The following is a 13,664-nucleotide window of genomic DNA, read 5'->3' as shown; positions in this document are numbered from 1 at the left end:
GAGATGCCACTTCACAAATACCAGGCTGCTTATAATCAAAAGGACAAACAATAACAAGTGCTGGCAATGACAAGGAGAAAAATGAACTCTCATATATTGATGGTTAAAAAATAAAAAAGTGCAACCATTTGGAAAATTGCTTGGCAGTTCATCAAAAAGTTAAACGCAGAGTTACCATATGACCCAGAAATTCTACTCTTACAATATATCCAAGAGAATTGAAAACATATGTCTACAAACAAACTGAATGTTCATAGTAACACTATTCATAAAACCCAAAAGTGGAAACAACCCAAATGTCCATCAGCTGATAAAGGGATAAAATGCAGCATATCAATACAACAGACTATTACTCAGAAAAAAAAAAAAAAAAGAATGATTTATGCTACAACATGAATAAACCTTTAAAACATTATACTAGATTTTAAGAAGGAAGCCAAATATGTAAGGTCGCATATTGCATGATTCTTTTTATATGAAATGTTCAGATTAGGCAAACTCATCGATACAGAAAGCAGATTGTTGGTTCAAAGGCCTGGAGGGGATGAGAAGTGACTGCTAATGGGGATGGAGTTTCTTTTGGGGGTGATAAAAACATTCTGGAATTTGATAGTTGTGATAACTGCACTACTCTATGCATATACTAAAACCCACTGAATTGCACACTTTAAAAGTTAATATTTTAGTATGTGAACTATATTTCAATTTAAAAAATACTAAAAAAGTCAGTAAGAATGCTTTATGAGGATTTTGGAAAAAAACATACCTAACCAATCGCTGAAGCACTGTACTATTTTGAAGTTAACCCAGTAGAAGGCAGCAAATATTGCCCAAGTAGAGGGAGGTTATGGCTTAAAATCACTCCCTTCTCTTGGCTAAAAGAGCTGAGTCATTGTTTAATGAGAAAGGAGTTGATCCTCTTCATCTACTTTATATAACTTTGTGTTTGTATTGAAGTATTAAAATATTTACTAAAACAGCCATGTATTAAATGCTGAGTGACAGGACATGAATATTCTTCATTTATCTTTCAAAGACCTCATAGAGGGTAAGGCAGAGGATAAGGCAGAATTTATTTAAAACATGAATATTCTACACACTTGCAAAAGTGTTTGTATGTATCACTACTCTCTAATTTATAGCAAAAATCCTAAGACTACTATGAAGTAATTGGAGTTAAAGCAGATATGCTCTTTGTATTCAAGAGTTTCAATTAAAAAAAAAAAAGAAACAAAAAAAAAAACCCTATTTCAAAGTCTCAAAATATAAGAGATACAGATTACCAGAAGAATCTGGCAATTACAAATTTTCAGATGGCTTGTGATAGCTATGCTGACGTAGAGAATAGAACAGTGGGAGAAAGCCTTACCATGAATTCTCAGGACCAGGGACAGAATTCTAGTCCCTCAGGACACTTGCGAGAAAGCATGCACACAGGAATCTCCAAAATAAATAAAGTACCAATCTAGGGAGCAAGGCAATAACTCAGAGACAGAAAAACAAAAGAGCGACATAGCTACCTGAATCTGCTTACAAGGTCAAAATGAGCCCAGTATTAAATCTGATTCTCCTAAGCTACTAGTGTCGAGCTATTCCCTATTTGTCACTCCTTCATCAAATTAGAGGCTTGTTACATAGCAGGCACTCTATAACTATTTATTGGATAAATGAAAGAATGAATGGAATGACCCCAGCCATGATAGTTAGAAGAATACAGGGGGAACAAACTAATTCTACCAAGATACTTGACTATATGCAGCCAGGCATTTTAATGACATTAATAGCTTTTATGAGGTCGATAAACATAGCATGGAAAATTATTCCTTAATTTTTATAATTTACTACTAAGAATCAAGTTATTAAATTACTCTTCAATGTGGCCTCAGGCTTCAAGGCAATTGTAGAATAACTGTTAAGAGCTTCCAAATTAGTGCAAGCAATCTGGACAAGATTCCTCCTTCAATAGAACATTCTAAATGCTGCTAACCTACAAGCATAGGCTATTAAAGAATAGCATCAAAAGTTAAATTCATCCTATTGTGTTATGTCAAACTTCTTAAATTTCCAATATTTTAGCAATTGTCAGTAGCCAAATATTTACTTGGGTCTTTTATTGAAGTATTTCTATTCCACTGATGCTGTCATCTATATTTGGAAGCCTAAGACTCATATGTTGTGGGTTTTGTTAAATTAACATTTGTTAAGAAGAACCCCAAGGTGTCTGATGGTGAACCACAGTTCAACAAAGACTGCTAGGGAAAGTGAGAGAGAGAAGTTTATTACTCACAGGTACTGGAGGAGGTACAGGGCACTCCTTGAAGGGCTACATGAGGATATCAAGGTACTGTACAGGCAGAGAGTGAGAACCTGGGGCATATGCCTTTATCAGGGTCTGCAGGTGGAGTGCTTTTGGGGTTGCTCCCAAACTAAGACAGGATTGGGCAATTTAAACCAAAAAGAGTTGGGTTTTGGTAAGTTTCTGGACTGAAAGAGTATGTCTTACCTAAAGGATGCACAAAGGGTAAAAATGGGAGGTAGACGAGACTACTTATCACCAGGAGCATTGCACAAGTCATCTCAGGAACTTACACTTATTTGTGACTCAGTTGGCTTTTATTTAGGGCATTGACTCCAGGGAGGGGCAAATGTCAGTTCAAGGCCCCATGCAGGCTATTCATACAAAATGGATGCCAAGGCAGCAATATTATAGTTTGGTTAAATTCTCACCACCACAGATGCTTCCTTAGTTATGGCAGCTACTTGAAGAGGATTAGAAGATGATTTGTATAGTCTTGGAATGCAGTTCACAGTTTATCTAGATTTTAGTATCACGGCATAAGCTTCTTAGTGTGTATTTTTTTTGTTTGAATCACAAGGGTGGAGCACCCAGTTATAACGCATTACTTGACTATTGATAAGACTCTCCATGATTTTTGATCAAACTTCTTTGACTTATTATACTGATATGAGAAAATCCATGGAAATTATGGCTGTGGAGCAAACGATATCCTGGTTTCTACTTGCTGTGTAACATCCATAATAAACAGGAGATAATAAAGTTGTGATTACTGTCATTCTCAGTAAGAATTTATACCTCTAATAAAATGTTTAAAGACCAGGAAATTGAATAATTCTCTTTGATACATTAAAATTATTCCTACATTGAAAATTACAATGTATTCATTCAACAAATTTGTACTAAGTGTCTACTAAGTGGCAGGCACTTAGTTGCATATATAGGAGAAACAGTGAGCATATTATCCAGAATTATATATTTTCGGCAACTTTTGAGATCTGTTGATTGATGTTTAACATCATGGATGTTAAGAAAATGGTAAAAAGATTTTGAAAGAAGTGCTACATAAGAAAAATATCAGACTTTGTCTATGTTTTTCAAACAGCGGTAGTATTTTATAAGACATGTAGATAAGATAATAAAATTTTAATATTTTAGTTTTTTAACGTCTTACTCTCTAACCAACCACCTGTGTCAGATATTCATACAATTCTGTCCGGTCCTCCCCTAAGCTTGCTCCTTATGTTAGAATCTGGGTGATACCTTTCAAGAGGTTTTCTTATGTCCTTGCTCAAAAGTAAGAACTAGTAATATTGGAACAATTTTTTATAAGGCATATTGGTTGAGGTATAGTCATAGAACCATCTGTTACCAGGGCACTAATCAGTTTTCTTTTTTGCACTATCTGTCCATTAACACATTCAGAACCCCTCAAAACAGTAATAACTCCATGGTAGTTTGTAAGGAAATATGTGTATTTTAGGCTATAAATATATATTTTAAATTTGTTATTTCATTATTAGTTTCAAGTATACAGCACATTGGTTAGACATTTATATAGTTTATGAAATGATCCCTCTGATTACTTTTTCTCTCCTCTGGCTCTCCACCTAGCCATTACATTACTGCTGACTGCATTCCCTATGCCGTGCTTCCCATTCCCATGACCATCTATCAACTACTAATTTGTATTTCTTTAACCCTTCACCCCTTTCCTCCAACCCCCCTCCCCTCTGGCCATCACCAGATTGTCCTCTATATTTATGAGTTTGTTTTGGATTAGTTTCTTTTTGTTCCTTAGACTATGCATATAAGTGAAATCATATGGTATTTATCTTTCTCTGACTTATTTGACTCAGCATAAATAGCCTCTAGATCCATCCATGTCGTTGTGAATGATAGGATTTCATTTTTTTAATGGGTTAGTAATATTCTATTGTATATACGTACTATATAACTTCTTTATCCTCAGTAAATCTTTTTGCAAAGATAAAAATTACTAACATTTCATCAAGTAATGGTTTGCTTAATATAATAAGTTCTCACAACTCACAAGTTCCCCATACTTTTTGAATCTGTATTTGCTGTTATTACATAAAAAAGCATCGAAGTACATGTAAAAGAGCACTGGACCAAGAGTCAGTTCAGGTTTGTGTGAACTGAAGCATGTGTTTTATTCCTCCAGACCTAGTCTGTGATGATTAATTTTATGTGTCAAATTGACTGGGCTAAAAGATGCCCAGATAAATGGTAAAACATTATTTCTGGGTGTATCTTTAACGGTCTGTTTGAAGAGATTAGCGTTTGAATTGGTAGAATGAGCAAAGCAGATAACAGCTCCCTTCCTAATGTGGGTGAGTATCACCCAATTCCTTGAGGGCCTAAATAGAACAAAAAAGAGGAAGAAGGTTGAGTTCCCCTCTCTCTCTGAACTGGGACCTCCAACTCCTCCCTCTGTCATTGACACTCCTCTGGCCTTACTCAGACCAGGGCTTACCCCTTCTGTCTCCCCACTTCTCCAGCCTTCAGACGCAGATTGAATAACACCACTGGCTTTCCTGGTCCCCAGCTTGCAGAGGGCAGACTGTGGGACTTCTTAGCCTCCATGACCATGTAAACCAATTCCTAATGTAATCTCTCTTTAAGCAGAATGTATGTATGTATATATACACACACATATCCTATTCGTTCTGTTTCTCTTGAAGTGATGTAAGCTTTTTGTAGGATACATTTCTAGTCTCTGTCACATGTATAATTCTAAGAGTTTTTCTTAGTGTTCAGATATTTAGAGGGTTTCAGTAACATGAAGGCTGTGCAGTGCTACTTGTACTGTAATTTACTGATCAGTAGTACAGCCTGCTTCCTGAGGATTTCACAATGAACCTAAGCTTATCTGTCCTTTATACCATTAAAAGGGATTGCAGTACCAAAGTTTAACCTGAAGGGTAAATGTACCCTCCTTTAAACAGAAAGCAATATTATACTCTCATTGTTGGGACACCTATCATGTTTGCTATCCTTAGAGATTGTTTTTACATCCTTATTTTGAAAAATCTTTCCAGCAATGACCCACTGGAAGATAAAGTCTATACATGAAATTTGAAAGTTCAGAAGTATATTGAGTATACCATAGCACTAACCCTGATGTAGATTCATAGCCTCGAATAACTCTAAAAATATTTACATAAGAAAGTTTCTCAAGGATTCCGAACAGGTCAATTATGTGAGAAGCTATTGCAAAAATTAACTCTACGTGGTTCCAGACAATTACCCTGTTCATATCAATGGAGGTAGAATGGTACTGCATTTGAGAACATGGTGTGCTAATTGTTTGCACTGAAATCATATAGCTCTTTTCCCTCTGCTCCAAAGATCATCATGATGATAGACCATTTATCTCAACATGAGTATCAGTTTCTCTCCAAATATCTAGACATTTAAGATTTGATAATTGAACTGTTTGTCAGTGTTTACATCCCTGTCTTTGCCACACTATGTCAAAGTGTTTGCTGCTCCCAGAATATCCACCATGCTCTCTCTGCCTAAAATCTTCCTGTTTTCATATCCCTCACAAATACTGTCTTTTTTCTCCATCGCCACCACCATAAGATTTTACACTTATTCTTCTCTTCCTTTCTTTTCATTAACAGAAAATCATAGCACTTGTAGTATCTTACTACACTTATTGAATGCCTGCCTTCCTCTTTATAATAAGAGCCTCCCAATCCAGAAAAGGAATTGTGCTGTCTTTCTTAGTACCCCAAGCCTATCTTAAAGCTTGCACATAAAAGGCACTCAACAAATGTTTCTGAATATCTCTATTCTATAAATGGGAAAACTGAGGCTCAGAGAGAAGTAGCTTATCTTAATCCATTCAGCTGATTTGCTGGCAGAACTGTGAGTCTCTATTCTTGTAGGTTTATCAGTCTTTCCACAGAACTATACTACATAAAGCAATGCAGTTGGTCAATGTACATTCCCAATATTTCACTTATTCTTTGTATTCTCTCTTCTCTAATATCCTGGACAGCCTTGCTCCTTAAAATTCTGAAAACCAGAACTTAAGTTCATGTGAATATACCACCTTTGCCTCTACTCTCCAGTTTGCTTGTTCTGCACACTTTGAAATCTTGACTATGTCCTTTGAGCTAAAGAATCTCCCTATTCTAATTGTTTAAGTGCCTGCTCTATGGCCATTAGCCATATAATCCCAAAGCAGCCAGAAAGCAAAATTTAACCTACCACATATTTTATCTTTATTGATATGCAGTGTGATTATACCTCTGAAGATGTAATGCTGCAGAAATATTAGGTATGTTCATATGAAATCCATGAGCCATTTCAGATGATAAAAAAAAAAGTACCACTTTATGGAATTTGAACCAGTCCATTAACTTTGCATTGCATAAAACTATCAGGTTAGGATTTTTAATTGAACAGGCTTGAACTTTCTTAGTGGCTATTTCTTTCTTTCTATATTAAAATCTCACCCTCATTGCCTCTGAGTATGCAAACACACATATACATATGCAAACACTCCACTTAATTAAAACCAGAAAGCCCATTCATTTAATTAGTTAGTGTGAGTAAAGCACCCTTTGGAAAAGATGCTACCAACTTTTGCCTCTTTGGAAAAGCTGTTTAGCAAATAATAGTGAATCTCTGACTCTCTTTGGCTTTTTATAAATTGTGTTCAGAAATGTGCCATCATACACACGCACACACACTTCAGATGCCATGTTCACATCATATGTAATCAGAAACTTTTGTCATTTGCAGGAAAATAAAAAATGGTAAAGAAAACCTATTGATTTTTATTTTCAAATTTTCTCTGTAGTTTAATAACAAAACCTATTAAGCAGTGAACATCAGACATGCCTCTAAATACTTTTCATGAACTATTTTATGTCGTTGCTCACAACAGCATTATAAGAGCGCTATCTTTGACTCCACATACAGATGAGAAAACTTAGGCACATATAGGTTAAGTAATTTGGCCATTTCATAGCTACTATCAGGTAGAGTTTGGATTTGCATGTAGGGAATTTGGACATGAAAGTCTATGTACTTAATTATTGAACTATACAAACCTATTAACACAAACGAAAACTGCTTTTTTATTTGAAACCATATTTGCCCAGCTACTCCCAGATATTTGTTAATAGGTATCTGTCACTATTCAAAAGTGAATCTTTCTGGGATTTATAATTTTTTTGGATATTATATAACATCTAAAATAAATCTTTAGTCTGCAATGCATTGATTTACATATCAATTTTAGTAAGGTAAACTTCCTAAAACAACTTAAACAATCTTTCTTATTGCTCATTTTTTTGCTTTAAGAAATCTACTTTTTCTGTGTTTTCCCAATATCTTAATAGTATAAAATTTAGGAACCTCCACCAAATTGGGAAATTCATAGACTAGGCAGTTGAGAAAACTAAATAGCTTACAGGAATCCCATGAGCTGAAGCTACATATGGTAAATTTGTTAGAACCACCCCTGGGAATTTAGTAACTACTTTATTATTTGAAGTTTAAGCAGAATAATTATCTGACTTTCTAGTTCATCATACATTAGCAACAGAAAATAGAAAAAAAAAATAGATGAGTAAAGTAAAAATGTCCACTTAATACTAAAGAAGTCACACAAAAACTGACATGGATTTGTATTATTACAATGTTTAATGTTTAATATTCCAAATAATGACCCACATTATCAATAAAGGACTAAAATGTGTTCAACTTCAGTCACTTAGAAAGGAATAATATATTGTATAAACTAATATATTGTGCAAAAATGTCTTTTAAATTGAAAAAATATATCAAGTAATCTTAACTGCTAATGTGCTAATGCAGTAAAAGTAGAAGAATGATCACCAATGTCCAGGCATTACGAACACTAAAGGATAGAAAAACGAAAAGCAGGGAAATGACAAAAGGCAAGATGAAGAAAAAATTAGGTAAGAAAAATAAGTGGAAAATTTTGAGAAAGGAGAAGAGAATATAGTGAATCCAATATAAAAAATAATGAAAGTGGAAAGGAGATATTAGCTTTAAAAAATGTTAATTCCAAGGTATTTATGTGGACTTAAAATTTGAAGTGGGTTTAAACAAATGGCAAATGTCCATAACCTTCAATATTTTTATAGTTTAGATCGAATAAGGTCAGGAAAATAGTGAACTTATCTTAATTTTTGTTTGTTTTAAAAATTTATATTACTGTATGGAGTAACTTAGACATATATCAATGTGGTTTTCTCATATGTAGTTTAGTGTGCATAACCTTCTCCTTTGTTATCCAAAATCACATGTCTGAGTGTGAGGAAAATGAGCTTAAAAATTTTAAACTATAATTCGAATAAAAATAATAACAATAACAATAGCAATAACAAACAAAAATATTTTAAATATTTCTTGAAATTACTCTGGGACATGTACTATTTAATGCTTTGCGTGTATAATGGATACTGTAGATTGGCTCATTCAATATCTACTTCTACTTCCTTCTAGTGTGCTTTCCTGTATGCTGAGTTGTTAAAATTACATTTTCAGAGTCTCTTATAGTCAGGATTTCAGATGCTTTATAATCCGTCCATTGTATGTTCTCATATGTAATTTGAATTTGGAACCATGTAAGGAGGGAAGAGATGAACACCATGGGCTCCATTTTGTTGATATCAGCAGTAATATGGCCCTACATTTAGTGACCACTTAATTTGGAGACTCTCTTAGTAATACTAGCAGTTTCCTGATTGTGGCATAGGAGGATAATTTTGGGGTGACAAACTTCCAGATTTTGAGCCCTGGAGCTGAATTCTACAGTGGGATTTTGAAGATTAAGAATTGTTTTAAACTTTGGCCTGAAGCTAGCTCTTTCAATGGTATTTTTAGCCAGTAAATATCTGGCAATGAATAATTTCCTTTGTAGGTTTGAAAAAGTTGTTTGTGTTGTCTGCAACTAACCCATATCCAAAAACATCATATGAGGAAAAAAAGGGTTAAGGCATATTCTCTGACAATCAAAGTAAAATTTTTAAGTTCATAGCAAAACAGTAGGCTTGATAGCCAGGCTTTATAAAAAGAGCAAATAACATTCAAATTTATTTAGGTGTCTAATGTACTGATGGGGTTTAGTTTAGCTACTCAAAAATATGGCACCTTTGTCATATTGAAAATCTTAAGCTAAAGGAGTTTGAGAAGGTGGCAGAAGCAGGAAGGTCACTCAGACCTCCTCCCTCTTGCCCTTCCTCTCTAAAAGCAGGAGATAAATCTCCCATGTGAAAAATATTAAAGGGGTTTAGAAGGAGCCTCCCCCAAATATGTCATTTTGGCATATGGATTGTTTTGAGCTGAAGGCAATTAAGACCCAGCCAACTCAAGATAAACTTTTACCTCTCCCTTAACTACCTAAAATAATTTAGATAGAGGACCTGGCCCAGAAAGAGAGCTATAACCAGAGATAATTTTTTATATGAATAGCCTAGCTGTATGGCAGGAAAAACATCTAATTACTAAATATCTGCTCTTCTTATTGTCCTGTGAATTACCCGCTTCCTCTCTGAAGCCCTATCCCATTCTTTAGCTCAGGATGGCATATAACCCTCAATTGCCCAACTTGTCCTTCCGTGGGTCTCATTGTCTTTGTGGAGCTTCCATACATCCATAATGAAATTTGTTTTTCTCCTGTTAATCTATCAATTTAATTAATAGACCAGCCAAAGAACGTAGAAGGACAGAATAAAATATTTTCCTCCCTTACAGTACTCTGTCTGAATCAAGGAAGGAGGAAGACAATTTTATCACCAGAGACAGGAAATTTGGAGCTGAAAAATCTGTACAAGTAAACCATTTTAAGTAACTCTTATTTTTCTAGTTAATTCTTCACCATTTACTACCCCTAACCCAAATACTTTTGTCTTATTAATTTTTCACAAATTTATTATTTGTCTATTTCTAGTCACTTTGGGTCTTTATTCTCCTGTGAAGGCTTCCATGTACAGGTAAAAATTCAAAAAAATATTGTATGCTTTTCTCCTATTAATCTGTCATTGTCAATTTAATTACCAGACCCAGCCCAGGACCTGAGAGAATCAAGGAAAACTTTGTCCTCCCCTATGGTAACAAGAGGGAGACTAGATCACTTCCTGATAAAAAGAAGAATAGAGGATTAAAGAAGGGAAGAATCTAGTGTCCACAACAGCACTATGATTGATGGGACAAGAAACTGAATCCAAGTGAGAGACACAGAGGTTGAAATGTATATGTTTCGATCTCCTCTCCATGTTTTGTCCCAAAGTGGAGAGGCAGGTAAGATCATAAAATATAAAGGGAGGGGCTTTGTCTCATTTCACATTTGGAATTCCCTTGAAGGCTGTTCTATAAAAGAATTTGGGAGTGGTCATATCAAAGAGAGTCTTAATAAAAAGCTAATTAAACTAGAAGGAGGCAAGAGTGCTGCTTTCCTGAGCATTTGTGATTCTAGATTTATAATAAGAAATGTATATTTGGTCTTTGCCTTTGCTTCTTGCATAGAACTCCTAAAACCCTTGGAATTTCTGAAATGATAAAAGCAATACAGATGTCGCTATTCAACAGACCCCTTTCAACCACATTTAAATTTATGTTAATGAGGTGACTTTTAGTAAGCCTCTAAGGATGGGGGCTGGTTTTCAGGGAAATCAAATACATGATTAGAAGTTAAGAACGTTCAGTTTCATTCCCCATCACTCCCACCACACACATACAGGGAGGGGAGAGAGGCTGAAGGTCGAATCAACCACAATGACCGATAATTTAATCAACCATACCAACATGATAAAGCCTCCATAATGATCCAAAAGGACAGGGCTATGACAGCTTCTGGGCTAGTGAACATAGTTCCTGAGTTCTGTGAACTTCTCTAGCAAATAATGGAACCCAAGGTTGGACATGAAGGAATCTCTGATTTATAGCTGGTCAATCAGAATACAAGTAACAGTCTGGACTTGGTGATTGGCATCTGAAGAGAGAGAGAGAGAGAGAATGAGAGTGAGTGAGTGAGTGAGTGAGTGAGTGAGTGTGTGTGTGTGTGTGTGTGTGTGTATGAAGGAGGCAGTCTTGTAAGACTAAGTCCTTAACCTGTGGGATTGGACATTATTTCCAGGTAAACAGAGTCGGCATTGAGTTAAATCATAGTACAGTCGGCTAGTATCCTGAGAGTCTAGTTCTGGTAATCAGAAATGGAGTATGGAGAATAGAGAAAACATAGAGTTTTCCTTTTGCAACATCTCTTAAGTCCTGCATGGTATGGATGAAACCCGAACATTTCTGTTTAACAAAGTGGGATTCTACATGGGGACTGGCCTGAGAGCCATGGTGCATGCCATGAGGGCTGTGAGTGAGTGAGTGTGTGTGTGTGTGTGTGTGTGTGTGTGGCAGTCTTGTAGGACTAAGTCCTTAACCTGTGGGATTGGATTTTATCTCCAGGTAAACAGAGTTGGCATTGAGTTAAATCATAGTACAGTCAGCTAGTATCCTGAGAGTCTAGTTCTGGTAATCAGAAATGGAGTATTGAGAGTAGAGAAAACATAAAGTTTTCCTTTTGCAACATCTCTTAAGTCCTGCATGGTATGGATGAAACCCGAACATTTCTGTTTAACAAAGTGAGATTCTACATGGGGACTGGCCTGAGAGCCATGGTGCATGCCATGAGGGCTACTGTAGCAAAGCATGAGGTGAGACTATAGCAAAAGCTGTGGTATGGACTAGTTAAGCTATGAAGAAATATGTCAGATTCTCAAAAAAATTTTCACATCTAGTGAGATTCAAAGTGAAATTAATCAGCCTGCAGCACAACAGTTTCTGAGCCCTAACAATAGCACATCAAAGGTTAGGTAGGCTAGGAGCACAATCATGTTAGCATCAGTCTCCAATGGTATCTGATAATGATCGGGGATGGTAAATTCAGATTTCAGGTGTTACCAGTCCAGAGAGTAGCCCAGATCAATTATTCCATAGGAGAAACATGATGATTCAAAGAACACAAGATGTCATCAAAGAGCCTGTTTCCCTGCAACGCCCACAAGGTCATGAAAAACATATACCATCACCATACACCCAGACATCACTGGAAAAAAAACGAAGAGAGGAAAAAGAAACAGAAAACATTGGGCATTTCATATAAAGAATATGAACAGTTTCCAAAGGGATTGTTAAATATTTAGCCATATTGCACTAAAGCTTCAATTTTTATTATTTTTATCTTGCGCATTGTGATGGGATGGGCTACTGAAGGGTGATAAATAAAAAAAAACTATTTTATTATACTATTAGAGTATAACACAGGTTTATAATTATGTTAAATTAAGATATCAAAAATTAACTCACAGGCAAAGAGTTATTATATCGTGTGATAAAATAAGATTGACTCAAATGCCGTAGTGCCCACAAAAATTGGAAAGCAAAAGTTACCAGAAAGGATCTTGAATTCTAGGCTCTTTTTTAAAAAGCACAAAATGATTACAAGAACAGTTATAAAGACACAAAAAAATAATTTATTGAAGTGGATTAATAGTGTTTTTGTCATATACTTTAAATCGTATGTAAAGTCATCACAAAATCATTCTAATTGAAGATATTTTGTGTTTTTAAGATAGAAAACATTACTCCCATTTCACTTATTCCCATACAAAAATTTGCATGTTGCCTAAAGTGAAATTGTTGAATAAATATGAAAAACTAAATAGGTAAACAAACTATACTAGATAATTGGTCTATATGTTGTTAAGCATCCATACATGAAAAATTTCGAGCTAAAATCTATTTTCTTTCAAACATATGAACATTTGACACTTGGTAGGTAAGAGCCTTAATTTTTCATATATTTCAATGTTTAATAACCACAGTGGATAGAGATTCAGAAGGCAATCTGAATTGTTGTCTGCTGTGTAGTGGTGTCTGCTGTATAGTGGTGAGAAGAGAAAGCAGAAGGAAGAATGTTGATTTACTCTATTCTAGCTGTTGGGATTTATTCAAATAACTTGAGTTCCTGAGGCTGTCCTTTCTCATTTTTAAATCGGGGGTAAAGTTTTAGCTCATCTCATGATTTTGTTCTCTGAGAAATGATTAAATTTGAAAATACCATGAAATTAGTCTTAGTCCTGCCTCCATACAAATAGAAAGCATTGTTGTTTAATCCAAATAGTAGTTAATTTTTAAATATGGAAGAAATAAATTTAGTTGTGCACTACTCAACTACATAAGGCATTTTATTCTCTTTAAAGTTTGATTATTGCTTTAATATTCACATCTAGGAGTTTTGTAGTTTTGTTTTTTATATTTAATTCCACGATTCATTTAATTTTTTTGAGGGGTGTAAAATCTGTGT

This window comes from Pteropus alecto, unplaced genomic scaffold (genome assembly GCF_000325575.1).
Source record: "Pteropus alecto unplaced genomic scaffold, ASM32557v1 scaffold20, whole genome shotgun sequence".
In the NCBI taxonomy this organism is placed as follows: domain Eukaryota; kingdom Metazoa; phylum Chordata; class Mammalia; order Chiroptera; family Pteropodidae; genus Pteropus; species Pteropus alecto.
This window is presented reverse-complemented; position numbering follows the sequence as displayed.